This window comes from Oncorhynchus tshawytscha, linkage group LG23 (genome assembly GCF_018296145.1).
Source record: "Oncorhynchus tshawytscha isolate Ot180627B linkage group LG23, Otsh_v2.0, whole genome shotgun sequence".
NCBI classification, from domain to species: Eukaryota; Metazoa; Chordata; class Actinopteri; order Salmoniformes; family Salmonidae; genus Oncorhynchus; species Oncorhynchus tshawytscha.
Window position 1 is genome coordinate 24,363,615 of NC_056451.1, and position 24,380 is coordinate 24,387,994.

At 44.5% G+C, this 24,380-nt stretch overlaps 1 pseudogene; it reads left to right on the forward strand.

Moving 5' to 3' along the window:
- Positions 1–3,791: 3,791 nt before the first annotated feature.
- LOC112237885 overlaps positions 3,792–24,380 on the forward strand; it is a 67,222-nt pseudogene continuing 46,633 nt past the window's right edge.

The window sequence follows — 24,380 nt, forward strand, 5'->3', positions numbered from 1 at the left end:
GGTGGGGGCAGTGTGTGAGGCTCTGAATATTATGGGATAGATGCGTTGTTAGGCGGTGGGTGTGGGTGGGGTGGGGTGGCGGTGGCTGTGAGAGAAAGGGAGGGGATTGTGAGTATTATGGGATAGAGAGGTTGACAGGCAGAGGCCTGAGAGGGGGAAGCTAGGGGAGAGTGTGTGGGTTGTGCGGGTATGGGGGGATAAGAGTGGAATGTGTGTGTGTGCGTGTGTGTGTGTGTGTGTGTGTGTGTGTGTGTGTGTGTGTAGGATGCTATGAATACTATGGGATTCAGGTGTTATGAAACGGAAGGTGGGGTGTGTGGTTTTGGGGGGGTAACAGAACATCCAATCGCAGACATTGGGGCTTGGGGTCATGGCGAGGGGAAATGTTATGAGGTGTGCAGTCAGAAAGACAGAGAGAGTAATGGCTCACTACACCTGGGCTGGACACACTGGCAGACAGGTGTAGAGAGACATTGCGTTCCCTCCAGGTTTGGTGTGGCAACTCAATTTCAACAATAACAGTCATACCTGGAAGACATACACTGTACAGCTAAACAATAAAAACAATGTGAATTTCAAATGACCATTACCCCAGTAGAAACATACCTAATTAAATCCCACCCAGGCAGAGATCATTCTGGTGTAGGGCCTCTTGCTTCCAGGGCACAGTCAGTGCACTTGACCTGTAGAGGGAGTAGGATCCCAGGCTATTTAGTACAGCACCAGAAGACATATCTACTGGACAGGTGTTTATTCTACGTTTTTAAGGATCTCTGTCTGTCTGTCTGTCTGTCTGTCTGCCTGTCTGTTTGCTTGTCTGTCTGCCTGTCTGTCTGACTTACCTGTCCTTTTTTGTCTGTATGCCTATGTATGTGTGTATGTGTGTTGTGTGTGTGTCTGTCGTGGGTGTGTCTACCCCCCCCCCTGTCTAGCAGTGTTCCTTCATTATCCCAGCTGTCATCACTTGTCTATCTACCTGTCTGACTTCAGACCGCCTCCTTTGCCCCCAATCCCTCCCCAACCTTCATCTTCAGGGGTTGGCTCAGAGGGCTACAATACATAGGTGCATCTCAATAGTCTAAAAAGGTCTCCTCTCCTAATCTCTGCACTGACCTGAAAACACAGGATAGGTGAAAGCAATGTACTGTAGGTGCATACTAAGGAGTTTCTCTCACCTGTCCATTTCTTGCACATCAATGCAGATCAAGGAAAGAAGACAGACTAGAAGGCACACTAGACTATTTACATGTTCCCTTTTATGGTCAGCAGGCTCCTATTACAGAGACATAGTATTATGGGATGTTGTGCCGCTGTGATTCAGAAGGGGTGGGGAATATGAAGGGGGAAGGACAGAGGAAGGTTTACCCCCACTAACCAAATTGTGATTGGTTGATACAGGGTCCCCCCCACCCCTCCTCAATCTCCATAGTGACAGAGCACAGGAGAGAAAGAAGGTGAGAGAGTGAGTTTATTCTGTGGGTTTGGCTCAGTAGCTTTTAGGAACTGATTTCCTAAGCATTTTCACCTGTTATTATCAGGGGAATAAAACATGAAAGGTAGAACCAAAAGATACAAGTGTAAATAGCAACAATTGTATTTTCTTTTGTCTACTTATTTCCTCTGGAAAAAAGCAGGATATAAACTTTACAGTGGTGCAAAAGCCTGGTTGATATACTGATAATGTACTACTGATAAATCAATATCAGCGATACAGTAACAAAGTCACAAAATGAACCGTGTTTGGTTTCAGGAACCCTGAGCCAGGAAAAATGTACTTGCAGAGACCTGACGGGGATGGTGAGAGAGGGAGGTAAGAAATTCACACACACACACACACACACACACACACACACACACACACACACACACACACACACACACACACACACACACACACACACACACACACACACACACACACACACACACACACACACACACACACACACACACACACACACACACACACACACACACACACACACACACACACACACACACACACACACACACACACACACACTACAACATGATACCATTCTATTGTCTGTCATCTAGAAAATGCCACCCCATAAGGACAGAGCACAACCATTCAGAGTGATGCATGACAGTCCACAGTCGTTCCATGTAAACACAATGCATCCATCACACATATCCCAGATGACTTGATTCTTATCACTGATTCAGTCCTAACACATTAGGGTATAAATCAGTCAATCGATCAAATCTAATTGATAAAGCCTTCTTTTTTTTTATACATCTGCAGTTGTCAAAAGGTGTTTTAAATGTTTCTGTCTACAGGGCTCCTGAGTGGCGCAGCAGTCTAAGGCACTGCATCTCAGTGCTAGAGGCATCACTACAGAACCTGGTTAGATTCCAGGCTGTATTACAACCAGTTGTGATTGGGAGTCCCATAGGGCTGCACACAATTGGCCCAGCGTAGCCCGGGTTAGCGTTTGGCTGGGGTAGGCCATCATTGTAAATAAGAATTTGTTCTTAATTAACTGACTTGCCTAGTTAAATAAAGGTTCAATAAAATACAAAAGAAACATGCTGATGCTGTCAGGAAGTGTGTTTGTAAACACGGCATCAAAACATTAACATCCCTGGTCAATGCAATCTACTGACCATCTGTTGCACAATTCAAGTCTGAATGCATCTGTGTATACTTTAGATCTGTGGTATCCAACCTGTTTCAGCTACTGTACCACCAGCTGAATTTTGCTCTGCCCGGAGTACCCCATCATGTGCATTTTTCCAGTAGGCCTATGGTCTGATGAGTCTTCTGATCAAAGACATGGTCGATGTCTTTCATGTCCGAGTCCCCCAGCAGCTGAGTCAAGCTCTTGGGCTGATGAGCACCCCCTGTGGATAGGCCAGGTACCCTCAGGAGTCCTAGTACCCCTGGTTGGGAACCACTGCTTTAGATTCTCTTCTATATGTTTGAATTCTCTGTGGCGGTCAATGCAATGTTGACCCTGTTTCACATTCTAGTTTCCTCTACCCTGTCCACAGCACTGCATGCTGTGAGGGCTATGGGGACAATAGACCCGAACTGTACTGTGCCATCCCATAAATTGTTCCCATAAGTTGTTCTGTTGAGTCCTGAGACAGGTGCCTAACATGTGACACAGCAGTCCATCATTGACACAAGCAGTACACGTTTCTGGTATCCCTGTGTGTCCCAAACAATTACATGTGTGTGGCAAACCTATTGTGTTGTGGTGTGTATTTAAGACTATGCCATGTGTACCATCTACTTCAGTACAGTTGGCCTAGAGTTATTCCCATGCAAGTGTTATAAAGCAGTCTTATACTGTGTGCAGTCTGTAAGTACGCACAGTGGTAGACTAGCCTACGTGTGGGCTTCCATAGGTCTTCTGGGTGCAGTGGTAGACATGCCAGGAGGAAAGTCTGTGAATATTATGGTCTGTCACCGGTGGCCTAGAGTTTCCCTGGAGACCATGTGACTGGTATTTTTTCTCCTGTCTTTTTAGGAGTTGTGTTTATTATGGGATGTTGGTGGCTGGAGTATTATGGTCTGTCAGAGAGAGGGCGGGAGGAGGAGTGTCTCCATGACAACGGGGTTGCTAAGGGGCTGGGACTGAAGGGAAAGAGTGTGTGTGCAGTAGAAGTGTATGTGTATGAGTGTGTGTGTGTAGAGGGGGAGGTGCGTGAAGGCTGAGTATTATGGTCTGTCCGTTGCGAGGTAACTATGCAGAGTTGTGTTAGTGAGTGTTACAGAACGCCGAGGGAGGGGGGATTATTCTGGGATGTCTGCCCCCTTTGTGTGTTTGTGAGGATGTTAGCTAAGCTCTGCTAGCCACTGAGGCTGGGTGAGAGAAGGGGGACGGAGTGTGCAACGTGTTTTACGGGGTCATTAACGACATATTTTACTGGATATTGTTGCTCATTAATTTATATTAAAGACTAATACCATTGCTGAGAGACAATTATTACACGAAGGAAACCCATATCTAACAGGGACTACAGTAAGTTTCTCAAAAGTCTGAGGGGTTTCACTTGAACCCTGACGGTAACTGTAAGTTTGCCTAAATTGAGTTTGTATCGCGCTGGGGCAGTATTCCAGAGTACTATAATGCACCTTTCTATTCAATACACGATGATTGACGGGTGTCCATTGCTACAGCTTCCTGTGCGGTGTGGACAGAGGCATGCCAATTGAAAACAAATGTTTTTCGATGTAATAAGATAGTTAACATGTCACACCGTGACCTGTCACTGTAATAAATACTTATTATTATTCGAGAAATACCAATAGGATTGCTAATTCAAGCAAAGGTTTTTATTCTTTTTACAGCGACCCCCCCTCCCCAGGACACCCCCGTTCCATTCTCCACCACCCACACGTCATTTGCCCTCCTCCCTCACAAGATCGGGCAGGGTTCGGTGGAGGGATTAGCTCGCTTTTAATTTAAATTCATTATTATTGAAATATGTCGGGAAGCGAGGACGAGAGGGAAGACTTGGAACCTACAGGACTTGCACATGGTAAGACATCGTCAGCGATCTATTTTTTTCAAGCTTGCAGGTTGGTAACGTTAGTTAACGTTACGTTAGCTAGTTAGCTAGCTGATTTGTTAGCTACTCTAGTCTGGTGCTAGTAGTGACACTTTACATTAGGCAGCCCAGTTCGCTAGCTAGCCGAATGTTTTTCTTCTACACTAGCAAACTTGATAGCACGCTAGCTAGTTACCAATAGAGAGTGCGTAAATATTTGCACTGTCAATGCATGCGTGTTGTTGTTAGAAGTTACGTCCACGACCATTTGCTGGCAGTCACACGAGTCATGCCTCTGTTTGGTACTGAACTGGCAGCTGGCGTGCAGTGCGTTCTTTATATCAAAATGTATCCAAAACACTGTCAATAAAGCTTGTCTGGAGTTGACAGTTTTAGAATTTTATACAAATCCCTCGGTATTCTATGAATATTGTTTAAAATTAATATATATATTATATATATATATATATATATATATAAAATATTGTCTCAATCAAGTATGCATTATATTCTATCAATTCCTGTGCCCTTTCCATCGGCAGATGAGGGGGAACCAGAAGATGCTGTGTCTGACGTTGAGGTCCCCACCAAGTCAAAGAAGAAGAAGAAAGCCAAGAAGAGCCGTGAGAGCAGGATCAGCAAGAGACCAAGACCTGTCAGAGAGGTAGGATGGGCATCATCCTTCCTTACATGAAGTATCCTAGTCACTGATATCAGGGATTGCTCCAAGGAAGTTGGGAGGGAAGAATGCATTTTGAAGTATAATAATAACAATACAGATAGCCCCTAGCCTTTGACCCTTTTGACCTGTCCTTAGTATACATTTTCAGCATTTGTGAGATTTTTGTCTTCTTCATATTTGCGTCTATGTTGACTCATTTTGTTTCCTCTCAGGAGGTGCCAGTCAGCTCACCAGAACCCTTCATAGCAGTAGAGCAAGCAGCGAGGGAGGAGGAAGAGGGAGGAGGAGGTAGAGCCAGGTCAGAAAGCGAGGGAAGTGATTACGCCCCGAGGGGGAAGAAGAAGAAGCGCTCCAGTTCCTCCAAAGACAAGAAGAAGGGAGGAGGGACGAGTGGAGAGAAGGAGAAAGGAGGAGGAGGCTCATCCAGCTCCAAGAGTAAACGTAAAGAACCAGAACTAGAGAAAGATGAGGATGATGAGGAGGATGATGATGAAGATAGCCAGGTGAGGATGAAGGTTATGAGGATGTGGGTGGTGCAGGTGGGGTGAACAAGGGAGTCGTTGGAGCTGTTCTTTGTTTTGATTTGAAGCAGCCCCTGCAATCCACTTAATGACGCTGTTGGCACAGTGACCCTGAATGTAATGATACCTAACTCCGCCCCCTCTCCAGGAGCCCAAGAGCTCGACTCAGCTGCTGGAGGACTGGGGCATGAAAGACATCGACCATGTCTTCACTCAGAAGGACTATACCACCATCACCAACTACAAGGCCTTCAGCCAGTTTGTCAGGTTAACACACCTCTCTCACATCTCTTGTTTTCTACTTGTTTTTTGCTATTCTCCTTCTATTTCCACTGTAGCAGGTTTCAGTACCACTTCACCTGGATAGCGCAGCTTTTGTGGATCGGAGGAGAAAGTTACTTCATATCTGTGTGTGACTGAGCTAGCTACGACCCGTCTGTAACTGCCCCTACTTCTACCCCGAACTGAAACTAACATAGCAGGCATAAAAAGACGCTTGAACGGAGTCCCCACATCTGTTTTTCAGAGCAAATGGAAGTTATGTTGAAAATACTGTATCCCTGAAAACCGCAAACATCCACTTTCTGCCGCCCCGCTGTAGAGTTCCCCAAACTTAACCTCTGCCTCTCTTTTGCCCTCACTTCCCCAGACCCCTCATCGCAGCCAAGAACCCCAAGATCGCTGTGTCCAGGATGATGACTCTGATGATGGCCAAGTGGAGGGAGTTCAGCACCAACAACCCTCTGAAGGTAACACAACCCAATACAAGGCATTGCTATTACATGACATTACATTGCTATAACATAACATTACATTGCTATAACATGACATGACATTGCTATTACAATACCTTACAAATGTATTTTGACAATGATTGCATGTTCTTTATAGCAAAGGTCCTGATTACCATCCTGCCTTGTCTAACCCTCTGTAGGGCTGTGCCAGTGCCAACGCAGCCCTGGCAGCTGCCAACGTGGCTGCGGCCGTGGAAAGCATGGTGGTGGCAGGGACAGAGGCAGGAGGGGATGCAGGGGCGGGGGGTAGTGCCGCGAAAGAGTCCCCTCCAGCTGCACTCGCCTCCGTACCTGTAGCTGTGCCCGCTGTGCCTGTACCCCCACTCCGCAAGGCCAAGACCAAAGAGGGCAAAGGTGAGGAACAAGTTAAAGGAATGCTGATGGAGGGAGCATGTACAATGTTATTGTTGGGTATTCGTTGTAGAATAAGGGAATAATTGAACTCTATCTCCCTCTGCAGGCCCCAATGCTCGCAGGAGGTCCAAGCCCAACCCTAAGGCTGCCCCCAAGCCCAAAGCCAAGAAGGTGGCTCCGCTCAAGATCAAACTGGGAGGCTTCAACAGCAAGAGGAAGAGATCCTCGGTAAGAAAACAAACTTGTCTAAGAATCAACTGATATGCAGTAAGCCTTGCCATACTTCTGTCCCACAATTCTATCATTGTATCTTTGTCTCTGTTTCTCTCCCTGTGTTGTTGTCAGAGTGAGGACGATGAGCTTGACGTGGAGAGTGACTTTGACGACGGGACCTTTGAAGTGTCGGACGGCTCCAACAGCCACAGCAGCCGCTCCAAGAAGAAGGCCAAGACCGCCAAGAAGAAGAAGAAAGGTTGGCATGGAAACACAACTGTCATCTCTTGACCTCTCATTCTATGTAATGGAGGTGTCTACATGCTATAGCCTGGGGCTATAGCATGTAGACTAGTGGTCAGTCACATACCTTAGATCAGGAGAGCTATAGGGGGTGCAGGCTTTTGTTCCAGTCCAGCACTAACACACTTGATTCAACTAATTGTGTTGTTGATGATCATGTGATTAGAGGAATCAGAGGATTAGAGGAACCAAGGACCTGGCTCTCAGCCAATCCTTTGATAATATTAAATGTTTTTGACAGGACCATCATCATGTACCATCCCCCTCCCTCCTAACTCCTCCCCCTCCCTAACTCCTCCTCTTCCCATCCCAGTTGAGGAGGATGGTGATGGCTATGAGACAGACCACCAGGACTACTGTGAGGTGTGCCAGCAGGGAGGGGAGATCATCCTGTGTGACACCTGTCCCAGGGCCTACCACATGGTCTGTCTTGACCCCGACATGGAGAAGGCCCCGAGGGCAAGTGGAGCTGCCCCCACTGTGTAAGTACACAATGTACCCAGTCTGAAGTTGGCCCATAGTCCAACCCATGGTTAGGTAGAGTTTACACCACATTGCTTGTATACACTGTATGTATTTTCTCTTTAATGACTGAAGATTGGTGTGATATCCTATTTCTGATATTGACCTTTTCCTATCCTGGTCCTTCTCTCTTTCACTCCTCCTATCTTTCACTCTCCTTCCCTTTGTCCTTCATCACCCCCCCCCCTTCTTCCCCTCCATCATTCCACTCCCCTCTCTTCCCATTTCCTCTCAACACCTCCCCACCTCTTCCATCCCTCTCCCTCCTCACTCCCCTTCCTGCACTCTCACTACCCCCTCCGCCACACCCCTCCTACATTCTTGTCCCCCCTCCCCCTCATGCTCTCTCCTCCCACTCTCTTGTTGTTCCTCCCTCCCTGCAGGAGAAAGAGGGGATCCAGTGGGAGGCCAGAGAGGAGCTGTCTGAGGGAGAGGGGGAGGACGAGGAGGTGGGGAGGGATGAGGGATGGGTAGAGGAGGAGGATGACCATCACATAGAGTTCTGCAGGGTGTGTAAGGATGGAGGAGAGCTGCTGTGCTGTGACACCTGTACCTCCTCCTACCACATCCACTGTCTCAACCCCCCCCTCCCCGAGATACCCAACGGGGAATGGATCTGCCCACGCTGCATGGTGAGCCCTGCCACCCTGTGTATGTCTGTGTGTGAGAGAGAGAGAGAGAATGAATCGGAACTTATGGGTGTTGGATGTACATTATTATTAAGGGGAACATGTTCTGTTATACTTGTGTTGGTTGCTTCATATGGAATTCTTGATTTGAGTTGAGTCAGCTATACAGCTGCCATTTCACTCTCATTTCCGATCTCTCGTATACGCTGGCGTTGTTTTTAAATTTATAATGATGAAAGATTGCAGATAGAAATGCAATATGTAGTGTTGACATGATTGACAAAGTAGGTATTTTTTACACAATATATTTCTTTGTGAATGTATATCTGATTGTTCCTGAATTTCCCTTAGTGCCCGGGCATGAAGGGTAAAGTCCAGAAGGTTCTGACCTGGAAGTGGGGTGAACCTCCGCCCCCTACACCTGTGCCCCGCCCCCTGGACCTCCCAGCCGAGGCCCCAGACCCTGTCCCATTGGCCGGCCGACCAGAGAGGCAGTTCTTTGTCAAATGGTGCAACATGTCTTACTGGCACTGCTCCTGGGTTCAAGAGCTACAGGTAACACGCACAACCAGCAATATGCCACTGTAATATGCAGGATCAATTAGGGCTGTGGTGGCCATTACATTTTGTCAGACTGTTATTGTCATGCAAAAGTCTGCCTGTCTCATGGTAATTGACCGTAAATTAATATAAACACATTTGGGGACAGAATGCGGTCGGACTATCACATAATTGGTATATATATTACTCTTACAGAATTTCCACATGGGCGAGGATATTGGAAATTTAATCAAAGCCTACTGGATGATTAACTAGGACAGAAGAATTTATAACTTACTTTTTTCAACATAACATAGGTACATCAGATGCCCTTATTGTATGGGACACTTTTAAATGTGCCTTTAGAGGCCATGCAATTTAGGTCAAAAGAGTACATATTAACAAAGGAAATTGAAGGACTAACAGTACAGATAGATAGCAATAAAAACTGTACCATAGAGGCACAGAATAAGTTACGAGGAAAAACAAAAAGAAATGGAGGAACTTATTCTAGAAAGATCCAGTGTAATATATTATAAAAATAAAGCGAACTGGATGGAATATGGGGAAAATGCACCAAATTATTTTTAGTTTGTTTTGGAAAAAAAAAGTGTTACAAATGATGGAGTCACTCATGATTCACCGAAATCATGAGCTGGTGCACGATATCTAAGGAAGTCTCGAGCATTTGCTCGTTTCAGGTAGAGGTAGAGTATCGTCTGAGGTAGAGCATCTCATGATAAGCTGTAGACCACACTACCTACCGAGAGAGTTTTCATCTGTGTTCTTCGTAGCTGTTTACATACCACCACAATCAGTGGCTGGCACTAAGACAGCACTGAATGAGCTGTATTCCGCCATAAGTAAACAAGAAAACGCTCACCCAGAGGCGGCGCTCCTAGTAGCCGGGGACTTTAATGCAGGGAAACTTAAATCCGTTTTTGCTAAATTTCTATCAGCATGGTAAATATGCAACCAGAGGAAAAATACCTCTGGAACACCTTTACTCCACACACAGAGCCACATACAAGGCTCTCCCTCGCCCTTCATTTGGCAAATCTGACCATAATTCTATTCTCCTGATTCCTGCTTACAAGCAAAAATGAAAGCAGGAAGCACCAGTGACTAGATCAATAAAAAAGTGGTCAGATGAAGCAGATGCTAAGCTACCGGACTGTTTTGCTAGCACAGACTGGAATATGTTCCGGGATTCCTCCGATGGCATTGAGGAGTACACCACATCTGTCTTTGGCTTCATCAATAAGTGCATCGATGATGTTGTCCCCACAGTGATTGTACGTACATACTCCAACCAGAAGCCATGGATTATAGGCAGCATCCGCACTGAGCTAAAGGCTAGAGCTGCCGCTTTCAAGGAGCGGGACTCTAACTGGGAAGCTTATAAGAAATCCCACTATGCCCTCTGACGAACCATCAAACAGGCAAAGCATTAATACAGGACTAAGATCAAGTCGTACTACACCGGCTCTGAAGCTCGTCGGATGTGGCAGGGCCTGCAAACCATTACAGACTACAAAGGGAAGCACAGCCGAGAGCTGCCCAGTGACACAAGCCTACCAGACGAGCTAAAGTACCTCTATGCTCGCTTCTAGGCAAGTAACACTGAAACATGCATGAGAGCACCAGCTGTTCCGGAAGACTTGTGCGATCACACTCTCCGCAGCCGATGTGAGTAAGACCTTTAAAAAGGTCAACATTCACAAGGCCGCAGGGATTACCAGGACGTGTACTGCGAGCATGCACTGACCAACTGGCAAGTGTCTTCGCTGACATTTTCAACCTCTCCCTATCTGTGTTTGTAACACCAACATGTTTTAAGCAGATCACCATAGTGCCTGTTCCCAAGAACACTAAGATAACCTGCCTAAATGACTACCAACCCGTAGCACTCACCTCTGTAGCCATTTAAGTGCTTTGAAATGCTGGTCATGGTTCACATCAACACCATCATCCCAGAAACCCTAGACCCACTCCAATTTGCATACCACCCCAACAGATCCACAGATGATGCAATCTCTATTGCACTCCACACTGCCCGTTCCCACCTAGACAAAAGGTACACCTGTGTGAGAATGCTATTCATTGACTACAGCTCAGCGTTCAACACCAAAGTGCCCTTAAAGCTCATCAATAAGCTAAACCTACAAACCTATTCCCCCTCAGGAGACTGAAAAGATTTGGCATGGGTCCTCAGATCCTCAAAAGGTTCTACAGCTGCACCATCGAGAGCATCCTAACTGGTTGCATCACTGCCTGGTATGGCAACTGCTCAGCCTCCGACCGCAAGGCACTACAGAGGGTAGTGCAAAAGTCCCAGTATATCACTGGGGCCAAGCTTCCTTCCATCCGGGACCTCTATACCAGATGGTGTCAGAGGAAGGCCCTAAAAATTGCCAAAGACTCCAGCCACTCCAGTCATAGACTGTTCTCTCTGCTCTCTGCTACCGACTGTTCTCTCTGCTACCCCTCCCCCTCTTTACACCACTGCTACACCACTGCTACTCTCTGTTGTTATCTATGCGTAGTCACTTTAATAACTCTACCTACATGTACATACTACCTCAACTAACCGGTGCCCCCGCACATTGAGTCTGTATCGGTACCCCCCTGTATATAGTCTCACTATTGTTATTTTACTGCTGCTCTTTAATTACGTATTACTTTTATCTCTTATTCTTATCTGTATTTTTTTTAAACTGCATTGTTGGTTATGGGCTCGTAAGTAAGCATTTCACTGTAAGGTTGTATTCGGCGCGTGTGACTAATACAATTTGATTTTAACTATATTTTGAAAGAGGAGTAATGTACTTTAAGAATATGTTTTCGTTTGTCTCCTCCATCTCCACTAACCGAAGCTAATTGTATGGATTTTTAATAATCTAAATTAACATCTGTACAGAAAGACTCATGTGACGGCCAAATTACAGAGGAGGAACTTCTTGATGCAATTAAAGCCTTTAAGTCCGGGAAAACTCCACGGCTGGATGGCATAACTGTGGAAGCATACCAAACTTTTTTATATATACTCAGAGGACCATTAGTTGCATGTTTTAACCACTCCTATATAAATGGTAGATTATCGGACACGCAACAAGAAGGTCTGATATCATTATTACTGAAACAGGATCCAAGTGGTATATATAAAGTTCCAGTCCATTTAAAAAATGTAATTGAAGGCCTCTTACACTTCAGTGTTGTGATGCAAAAATTTTAGCTAAATGCCTGGTGCATAGAATTAAAAAGGTTTTGTCAGATATTATTCATCCTAATCAGACAGTTTTTTTTACATGGACGATGCATTGGAGATAATATAAGACAAGTACTGGAAACAATAGAATACTATGAAATATCTGGGAAACCAGGCCTGGTTTTCATAGCTGACTTTGAAAAGGCTTTTGATAAACAACGACTGGAGTTTATATATAAATGCCTGGAATATTTCAATTTTGGAGAATCTCTTATAAAATATGTTAAAGTTATGTATCGTAACCCTAGGTGTAAAATAGTAAATAATGGCTACATCTCAAGTTTCAAACTGTCGAGGAATAAAACAAGGTTGTCCTGTCAAGGGGTGAGTGTAGCTGGTGCATGGAATTCAGGCGCAGGAGAGCAGAGATGAGTGGAAAAAGCACTTTACTAAGGCAATCATTTGCACAGAACGCATCCACATCACAAAACAAATGCCCAACGAACAAGAGAGGCATCACAAAATACAAAAACCCAAGTACAAAGTACCGGCTGCCACAAAGCATACGGAAGCGTGCCAACCTTAACAATAAAGAATTTCACACACAGACATGGGAACAGAGGGTTAAATACATGGCAAGTAATGAGGGAAATGTAAACCAGGTGTGCTGGAAAATAAGACAAAACAAATGGACATTTTTATTTATTTTATTTAACCAGGAAGGGCTCATTGAGATTAAAATCTATTTTTCAAGAGCGCCCTGGCCAGGATAGGCAGCACCAAGTCATGATAAAGAAATTATAGACAGACAACATGAAAAACTACAAGTAATCTAGTAAAAACCAGGAAAACAGGCCTTATTCCTAAAATAAAATCCCAATTTCAGCTTCAATTTTTGTAAATTGTTGAATATGCAATTTAAAAGAGAGGCCGTCATCAATTAAAATTCCAAGATATTTATATGAGGTTACAACCTCAATCTCCTCCTGAAAGGTAGTAATAGGTGACAGGTTCAGAGGTCTATTTCTTGCATCAGAAAACACCCTTAGTTTAGTTTTGTCAGTATTGAGGATAAGCTTCAATTGACACAAGGTATGTTGAACAGTATAAAAAGCAGTTTGCATATTCTGGAAAGCTTTTGTAAGAGATGAGGCACAACAGTAAATAGCAGTATCCTCAGCATAAAAATGAAGTTATGCATTTTGGACATTTTTGTCTAAATCATTTATATAAATAGTGAATAAGAGAGGACCAAGTACAGAGCCTTGGGGCACACCATTCAAGACAGACAATTTAACAGACATAAGCCCATCAAATTGAGTGCACTGAGTTCTATCAGACAGATAGTTAGCAAACCATGCAACTGCATGCTCCGAAAGACCTACACTCGACAATCTTTGCCTTAGTGTAGCATGATCAACTGTATCAAAAGCCTTAGAGAGATCAATAAAAAGTGAGACACAGCGCTGTTTTTTGTCAATGGCTTCAGTGATATCATTTAAAACCTTCATGGCTGCTGTAATTGTGCTATGCTTCTTCCTGAAGCCCGATTGGTACATTGATAAAATAGAGTTAGTAAATAAAAACTCTTTTAGCTGTTCACTTACAAGGGTTTCAAGTATTTTCACCAGGGTTGGATCTCCCCCTTTTAAAAGTGGTAGGACAAATGCTGATTTCCAGATCTTTGGAATCTCATTACATTCCAGGGTTAGATTGAACAGATATGTAAGTGGTTCAGCTATGAAATCAGCTGCCAGATTTAAAAAGCAGGGATCCAAAAGATCAGGATCTGCAGGCTTTGTCTGATCTATGGACTTCAGGGCTTTATGTACCACCTGCACTGAGAATGGCAAAAAGCTAAAAGTTTGACCAGCTCTCACTGGTTCATTCACACAGGGTTGTACAGAGACAGAAGACACTGAATCAAACAGCCTAACAGATGATACAAAGTGCTCTGAAAAAATTCATCATTTCAGTTTTGTCATATATAGCAACAGAGTCCTTCAAAACACATGACGGTAATTCATTAACATTACTGTTACCAGACATAGACTTAATAGCCTTCCAAAACGTTCTAGGGTCATTCAGGTTATCAGTGGGAACTGACATAAAATATTCAGACTTGGCCTTCCTGAGAAGAAAAGAACACTTGTTTCGTAACTGCCTAAAAATAAGCCAATCAGCATCAGAACATGATTTCCTTGCTTTAGCCTAGGCTAGATTACGGTCGTGAATAATACAAGACAGCTCAGAAGAAAACCATGGATTATCCCGCCCTTTAACCCTGATCCTGCGGAATGGGGCATGTTTGTTTACTATTTGGGAAAAACCACCATGAAAGAATTTCCAGGCAGTTTCCACATCAGGGATAAGATCAATCTTGCTCCAGTCAAAATAAAACAAATCATGAAAGAAAGCCTGCTCATTAAAACTCTTCAAATTTCTCTTACGAATAAAAAATGGTTTGTCTTTGGAACCTTAGTATTTCTAACAGCAACAACAGCACAATGGTCACTTAAATCATTACAAAAAACACCAACCGCAGAATATTTTTGTGGAACATTTGTCAATATCAAATCAATCAGGGTAGATTTATCTGGGCACTTAAGATTTGGGCGATTGGGTGAGTTAATCAACTGGGTAAGATTCATAGAATTACAAAACATTTTTAAATCATCAGACACCCGCTTTAACCATCACCAGTTGAGATCACCTATCAAGATCATTTCACTGCAAAGAAGTTTAGACATAAGGTGCGTCAAAGAAGAAAATGCATCACCGAGAGCAGGGGGGTCTTTAACAGCTAATCACAGTTATAGAGAGCAGGGGGGGTCTATAACAGCCAATCACAGTTATAGAGAGCAGGGGGGTCTATAACAGCCAATCACAGTTATAGAGAGAGAGGGGGTCTATAACAGCCAATCACAGTTATAGAGAGCAGGGGGTCTATAACAGCCAATCACAGTTATAGAGAGTTATAGAGAGGGGGTCTATAACAGCCAATCACAGTTATAGAGAGCAGAGGGGGTCTATAACAGCCAATCACAGTTATAGAGAGCAGGGGGGGTCTATAACAGCCAATCACAGTTATAGAGAGCAGGGGGTCTATAACAGCCAATCACAGTTATAGAGAGCAGCAGGGGGGGTCTATAACAGCCAATCACAGTTATAGAGAGCAGGGGGGTCTATAACAGCCAATCACAGTTATAGAGAGCAGGGGAGTCTATAACAGCCAATCACAGTTATAGAGAGCAGGGGGGTCTATAACAGCCAATCACAGTTATAGAGAGCAGAGGGGGGGGGTCTATAACAGCCAATCACAGTTATAGAGAGCAGGGGGTCTATAACAGCCAATCACAGTTATAGAGAGCAGGGGGGGTCTATACCAGCCAATCACAGTTATAGAGAGCAGAGGGGGGTCTATAACAGCCAATCACAGTTATAGAGAGCAGAGGGGGTCTATAACAGCCAATCACAGTTATAGAGAGCCAATCACAGAGGGGGTCTATAACAGCCAATCACAGTTATAGAGAGCAGAGGGGGTCTATAACAGCCAATCACAGTTATAGAGAGCAGAGGGGGTCTATAACAGCCAATCACAGTTATAGAGAGCAGGGGGGGTCTAGCCAATCACAGTTATAGAGAGCAGAGAGGGGGGTCTATAACAGCCAATCACAGTTATAGAGAGCAGGGGGTCTATAACAGCCAATCACAGTTATAGAGAGCAGGGGGTCTATAACAGCCAATCACAGTTATAGAGAGCAGAGCAGGGGGTCTATAACAGCCAATCACAGTTATAGAGAGAGCAGAGGGGTCTATAACAGTCTATAACAGCCAATCACAGTTATAGAGAGCAGAGGGGGGTCTATAACAGCCAATCACAGTTATAGAGAGCAGGGGGTCTATAACAGCCAATCACAGTTATAGAGAGCAGAGGGGGTCTATAACAGCCAATCACAGTTATAGAGAGCAGAGGGGGTCTATAACAGCCAATCACAGTTATAGAGAGCAGAGGGGGTCTATAACAGCCAATCACAGTTATAGAGGGCAGAGGGGGGTCTATAACAGCCAATCACAGTTATAGAGAGCAGGGGGTCTATAACAGCCAATCACAGTTATAGAGAGCAGAGGGGGTCTATAACAGCCAATCACAGTAATAGAGAGACTCTTTGAAACCTCAATATTCAAAGCAAGAAATTCCAACTGTTTACAAATAGTTTCAAACTTTGCCACACTTACATGGAATTTAGATGTTACATATATAGCCACACCCTCACCTTTCTTAACCCGATCAGTGCGATAAACATGTAACCACTTATACAAATATCCTTATCAAAAACAGACTTGCTGAGCCAGGTTTCAGAAAACACAATTACATCAGCATCAGGTGATTTAGCCCAAATCCTAACCCCATCAATTTTTGACATCAGGCTGCGTACATTTAAATAAAAAATACCAAAACCAAATCTTGATTTAAAATCAGAGGGGTTTGGAGACAATGCATATCAGGGCCAGGGTTAGGTTGCACGTTACCTGATATCAACAAAAGAAGAATAACTAGGCACCTCTGTTTAATAACCTTGCACGGCTTCTATCTTTTAAGAGACCTACTGCAAGCGAATTCTTCAAGTGAGGTTCCAGACAATACAAAACAGTCATTTAAAACCATTAGACTTTGGTAGTGACACATTCGTACTGTTCACATCATGCCACAAATACATCGGCACTTGGACGAGTGGACCGGGTGAAAAAGAGCGAGTTCCTGCAGACAAAATGTCCAATGGACGGGAGAGCACATTGTCAAATGTACTCACCCAGCGACAATGTTAGTTCTCCAGAGTTCAGTAAAGTCAGTGCACAAAGCAATACCACAAAAACTGTCATTTTCTCTGACAAAAAAAAATAAAAAATTAGAGGCCAACGAAGGTAAGGGGAGAGAGAGACAGCGTGTATGTATGAGTCTGAATGTGAGTGTTTGCACGTGTGTGTAGATTGGGTGTTGAGGTCGATAGAGAGAATGTTGAGATTGTTGAGCGGCCACTGACAGCCAGGCGAAGAACAAAAAGGAGCAGCTTGGACAAGACACTCCGCAGACGAAGGAGGAACTCAGGCCAGCCAGAGATAGGGTTACTTTGGTCAACTTCAAGTAATGAAGTGCTGAGTTGAGGACCCGTGATCTTTACACCAGCAAAAATAAAATAGTTTGCACTACACAACAACGAAGTTACGCAACCATAAATAAATAGGTTATTAGTAGGTTAAAATGTACTGGAGGCTCGGCAATGGCTAGAAGACCGGTGACGTCTAACGCCGCCCGAACAAGGAGAGGAACCGACTTCAGTGGAAGTCCACTATCGGCATATCTATTTATTATTGCCATTGAAATGTTAGCTGTTAAAATCAGATCCAACAATAATATCAGGGGTGAGAAATCCGTGGCTTAAAAACAAAGCTGTCATTGTACGCTGATGATTCATGTTTTGTTTTAAATCCACAATTAGAATCCCTCCACAGCCTCATTGAGGATCTAGATACTTTTAGAATCGGGATCCCTCCACAGCCTCATAGAGGATCTAGATACTGTTAGAATCTGAATCCCTCCACAGCCTCATAGAGGATCTAGATACTGTTAGAATCTGGATCCCTCCACAGCCTCATAAAGGATCTAGATACTGTTAGAATCTGAATCCCTCCACAGCCTCATAGAGGATCTAGATACTGTTAGAATCTGAATCCCTCCACAGCCTCATAGAGGATTTAGATACATAGAGGATTTGTTAGAATCTGAATCCCTCCACAGCCTCATAGAGGATTTAGATACTGTTAGAATCTGGATCCCTCCACAGCCTCATAGAGGATCTAGATACTGTTAGAATCTGAATCCCTCCACAGCCTCATAGAGGATTTAGATACTGTTAGAATCTGAATCCCTCCACAGCCTCATAGAGGATTTAGATACTGTTAGAATCTGAATCCCTCCACAGCCTCATAGAGGATCTAGATACTGTTAGAATCTGTTAGAAAATACATGTATATTTGTGGGAAAATCACCCTGATTAACTCTTTAGTCATATCATATTTACCTATTTGCTTATGGTTTTGCCTACACCTAGTGACCTGCTTTTTAAATTATATGAACAAAAAATATTACATTTTATTTGGAATTGCATGCCAGACAAAATTAAAATGTCTTATTGATATAATGAATTTGAGTTCTGAGGTCAGAAATGATTAAATATTAAAGCATTAGACCTCTCACTAAAGGCATCAGTCATACAAAAGTTATATTTTAATCGGAAATGGTTCTCTAGTAAATTAGTAAGAATGTCTCACCCAATGTTCAAGAATGGCCTTTTTTCCCTTTATTCAGATTACAACTGCTTACTTTCGGTTATTTGAAAACGAAATCATCTCCAAAATATTTTTATTTTTTAAACAAGTCTTAGAAAGTTGGTTGGAATTTCAGTTTAATCCACCTGAAAAGACAGAACAAATAATACAACAAATATTGTGGGTGAACTCAAATGTACTAATTGATTAAAAAAACTTTTTAAAATAATTTTTGTAAATTATATCATAAATAGGACTGGTGGAGTTGTTACACATGCAGCTAACACAGACAACATGCCTACCACTTTGAAAATGGCAAATATTTTTTATTGTGAAACAAACAACATAAGACAAAAAAACGGAAAACTTGACCGTGCATAACTATTCACCACCCCAAAGTCAATATTTAAGTCTCTTGGGGTATGTCTTTATAAGCTTGACACGTCTATCCCCTGCGATCTTTGCCCATTCTTCAAGGCAAAACTGTTCCAGCTCCTTCAAGTTGGATGGGTTCCGCTGGTGTAGAGCAATCTTTAAGTCATACCACAGATTCTCAGTTGGATGGAGGTCTGGGCTTTGATTAGAGCATTACAAGAAATGTAAATGTTTCCCCTTAAACCACTCGATTGTTGTTTTAGCAGTATGCTTCAGCTCATTGTCCTTCTGGAAGGTCCTGCTCCGTCGCAGTCTCAAATCTCTGAAAGACTAAAACAGGTTTCACTCAAGAATTTCCCTGTATTTAGCACCATCCATTTTTCAACTCTTACCAGTTTCCCAGTCCCTGCCAATGACAAACATCAGAATGATGCTGCCACCACCATGCTTCACTGTGGAGATGCTTTTCTCGGGGTGATGAGAGGTGTTGGGTTTGCGCCAGACATAGTGTTTTCCTTGAATGCCAAAAAGCTACATATAAGTCTCATCTGACCGGAGTACCTTCTTCCTTGTGTTTGGGAAGTCTACCACATTTGGCAAAACACCAAATGTGTTTGCTTATTTCTTTCTTTAAAATTAAGCGATGGCTTTTTTTCTGGCCACTCTTCAGTAAAGCCCAGATCTGGAGAGTGTACGGCTTAAAGTGATCCTATGGAAAGATATTCCAATCTCCGCTGTGGAGATTTGCAGCTCCTTCAGGGTTATCTTTGGTCTCTTTGTTGCCTCTCTGATTAATGCCCTCCTTGCCTGGTCCTTGAGTTTTGGTGGGTGGCCCGCACTTGGCAGGTTTGTTGTGGTGCCATATTCTTTCCATTTTTTAATAATGGATTTAATGGTGCTCCGTGGGATGTTAAAAGCTTCAGATATTTTTTTTATAACCCAACCCTGATCTGTACTTCTCCACAACTTTGTCCCTGACCTATTTGGAGAGTTCCTTGGTCTTTATAGTGCCTCTTGCTTGGTGGTGCAGACTCTGGGGCCTTTCAGAACAGGTGTATATACACTGCTCCAAAAAATAAAGGGAACACTAAAATAACACATCCTAGATCTGAATGAATGAAATATTCTTATTAAATACTTTTTCTTTACATAGTTGAATGTGCTGACAACAAAATCACACAAAAATTAGCAATGGAAATCAAATTTATCAACCCATGGAGGTCTGGATTTGGAGTCACACTCAAAATGAAAGTGGACAACCACACTACAGGCTGATCCAACTTTGATGTAATGTCCTTAAAACAAGTCAAAATGAGGCTCAGTAGTGTGTGTGGCCTCCACGTGCCTGTAGGACCTCCCTACAATGCCTGGGCATGCTCCTGATGAGGTAGTGGATGGTCTCCTGAGGGATCTCCTCCCAGACCTGGACTAAAGCATCTGTCAACTCCTGGACAGTCTGGTGCAACGTGGCGTTGGTGGATGGAGCGAGACATGATGTCCCAGATGTGCTCAATTGTATTCAGGTCTGGGGAACGGGCCGGCCAGTCCATAGCATCAATGTCTTCCTCTTGCAGGAACTGCTGACACACTCCAGCCACATGAGGTCTAGCATTGTCTTGCATTAGGAGGAACCCGGGGCCAACCGCACCAGCATATGGTCTCACAAGGGGTCTGAGGATCTCTTCTCGGTACCTAATGGCAGTCAGGCTACCTCTGGCGAGCACATGGAGGGCTGTGCGGCCCCCAAAGAAATGCCACCCCACACCATGTCTGAACCACCGCCAAACCGGTCATGCTGGAGGATGTTGCAGGCAGAAGAACGTTCTCCATGGCGTCTCCAGACTCTGTCACGTCTATCACATGTGCTCAGTGTGAACCTGCTTTCATCTGTGAAGAGCACAGGGCGCCAGTGGCGAATTTGCCAATCTTGGTCTTCTCTGGCAAATGCCAAGCGTCCTGCACGGTGTTGGGCTGTAAGCACAACCCCCACCTGTGGACGTCAGGCCCTCATACCACCCTCAGTGTGTTTCTGACTGTTTGAGCAGACACATGCACATTTGTGGCCTGCTGGAGGTCATTTTGCAGGGCTCTAGCATTGCTCCTCCTTGCACAAAGGCGGAAGTAGCGGTCCTGCTGCTGGGTTGTTGCCCTCCTACGGCCTCCTCCACGTCTCCTGATGTACTGGACTGTCACCTGGTAGCGCCTCCATGCTCTGGACACTACGCTGAGAGACACAGCAAACCTTCTTGCCACAGCTCGCATTGATGTGCCATCCTGGATGAGTTGCACTACCTGAGCCACTTGTGTGGGTTGTAGACTCCGTCTCATGCTACCGCTTAGAGTGAAAGCACCGCCAGCATTCAAAAGTGACCAAAACATCAGCCAGGAAGCATAGGAACTGAGAAGTGGTCTGTGGTCCCCACCTGCAGAACCACACCTTTATTGGGGGTGTCTTGCTAATTGCCTATAATATCCACCTGTTGTCTATTCCCTTTGCACAACAGCATGTGAAATGTATTGTCAATCACTGTTGCTTCCTAAGTGGACAGTTTGATTTCACAGAAGTGTGATTGACTTGGAGTTACATTGTGTTGTTTAAGTGTTCCCTTTATTTTTGGGCAGTTTATATACTGAGATCATGTGACAGATCATGTGACACTTAGACTGCACACAGGTGGACTTTATTTAACTAATTATGTGACTTCTGAAGATAATTGGTTGCACCACACCTTATTTAGGGGCTTCATAGCAAAGGGAGTGAATACATATGCACGCACACCACTTTTCCGTATTTCTATTTTCAGTCATTTAAAAAAAATGTCACTTAATTTATTTGGACTATTTAGTGTATGTCCATTACATGAAATCCAAATAAAAATCCATTTAAATAATAGGTTGTAATGCAACAAAATTGGAAAAATGCCGAAGGAGATTAATACTTTTGCAAGGCACTGTACCGATTCCATGGCACATGGTTTATGAATTGACATGCAAAACGACAACGGATTCAAAACTTACATTTTTCAATGTAAATTATTATACAAAATTCTTGCAACCAATAGAATGTTATATATATGGGGGATACAAAAAAACATTAACACCTTTTAGCATCTCCAGACCTCCGCATTCGGTACCCGGATGTGAGGGTGACCGTGACCCCCAGCTACTTCATAAAGGTTTCCAGACCCGCAAAGTGAACTGGGGACCACGGTCGGTAACGATGTCCTCTGGAAGACTGTAGTACCGGAAGACCTGCTGGAATAGTGACCTGGAGAGTGGTAGGTAGTCCAGAGAGAGGGATAAAACGGGGGGATTTAGAGAATCTGTCAACAACAACCATAAGAGTGGTAAAACCATCAGAAAGGGGAGATCAGTTACAACGTTTATGGACAGGTGTGACCTTGGCTGCTGAGGCATGGGAAGGGAAGTAGTTTTCCTGCTGGAGCGTACCAGGGAGATTTGGATTGGGTTCATGTTTAGCATGAGTTGACATATTGGGCAACGTCCTACGCCAAGGTGGGCCACCAGTATTTTCCGTGGAGGATTGGATGGTGCGGGTGATACATGGGTATCCAGTGACAGAGGGTTGTGTGTGCCCAGGTCAACAGCCGATCTCTCACCCCCATGGGGATGTAAATACCTTCTGGAGGGCAGGTAGCAGGAGCGGGCTACCTCTCCAGAGCCTGGCAGAGCCTGCTCTGCTGTGGAGTGGTGTGTGGCCTCTACCTCCATAGGTTCAGCCTCTGCCTCAGGACAGCCAAAGGAGGGAGGCGAGTGGCGAGGTGGACACCTGTGCTCCCGAAGAAGGTTATCCAGACGGATGGCCATTGACACGAGAGCGTCCAAGGATATGTTGTCATCCCGACATGCCTACTGTGTCTGGATCTCCGTGCGCAGTCCACTGCGGAATAGAGTATGGAGCGCCAGCTCATTCCATCTACTGGAGGCTGCCACATTCTGAAAGGTGAGGCAGTGGTCTGGGCACCCTGCTGGAGTTGGAACTGTTGCTCACCTCCCTCTCTGCCCTCTGGAGGTTGGTCAAAGACCGCCCTGAACAGAGCCATGAACCTCTCATAGTAACCCAGTTCCTCCTCCCATGCGGACCGTGGCAACCTTGGACCTCTCGATGATGGGGGCTCCCGTCTGATAGGGGAAGTAGAGGGAGCACTTGAGTAGGAAGCCACGGCATTTCGATGGAGTTCCGTCATACTTCTCCGGAAGGGATAGTCAGGCATCGCTGACCTGGGCGGACGGCTGGGTGGGCTGGGGGACTGGCTCACTGTGATGACCCATGGTAGGAGGCCCTCTGATAGGGGTATGGAGAACCTCGCTGGTGGTGTCGAGGCGGTGGAGAACACGGAGGACTTCCCTCATGGTTGTACCCAGTTGTGTCAGTTGGTTGTGGTGTTGGTGGAGTAGATGACCCTGTTCATTCACCGTCTAGAAGAAGGTTTTTAACTTCTGCTGCGTCCGTATTGTGAGGTGGTATTCTGTAACGTATATGCCGGGAGTCAGGAAACAGGTGTAGAAGGTGAGTTTAATAATCAAATCAAATGTTATTGGTCACATACACATGGCTAGCAGATGTTAATGTGAGTGTAGCGAAATGCTTGTGCTTCTAGTTCCGACAGTGCAGTAATATCTAACAAGTAATGTAACAATTCCCCAACTACCTAATACACACAAACCTAAAGAGATGGAATAAGAATATGTATCATGACACAAGGTGAGACCCAGATGCAGACACAGGAGGCAGATGGTTGGAGTCTTACAATATTTATTAATCCAATAAGGTAAGGCAAGAGGATGGTCGCAGACAGGCAAAAGGGTCAAAACCAGTTCAGAGTCCAAAAGTTACCGAAGGTCAGGCAGAATCAAGGTCAGGGCAGGCAGAATCAAGGTCAGGGCAGGCAGAATCAAGGTCAGGGCAGGCAGAATCAAGGTCAGGGCAGGCAGGATGATCAGGCAGGCGGGAAAGAAGTCCAGAGTCAGGCAGGGGTCAAAACCATGAAGATTGTGAAAAAAAAGAATAGCAAAAGGAGTACGGGAAAAACACGCTGGTTGACTTGACATTCAACATTCAAGACGAACTGCCACAGAGAGACAAATACACTGGGAAAATAAGCGACAGCTGGAGGGGGTGGAGACAATAACAGGAACAGGTGAAACAGATCAGGACGTGACATATGTACGTATAAATATATGGATGAGTGATGGCAGAACAGCATAGGAAAGGTGTACTAGAAGGTTTTGTTTAAATTGACTAGTGATCCATTTATTAATGTGGCCCGTGATTTGAGCCTCTATGTAGGCAGCAGCCTCTCTGAGTTAGTGATTGCTGTTTAGCAGTCTGATGGCCTTGAGATAGAAGCTGTTTTTCAGTCTCTC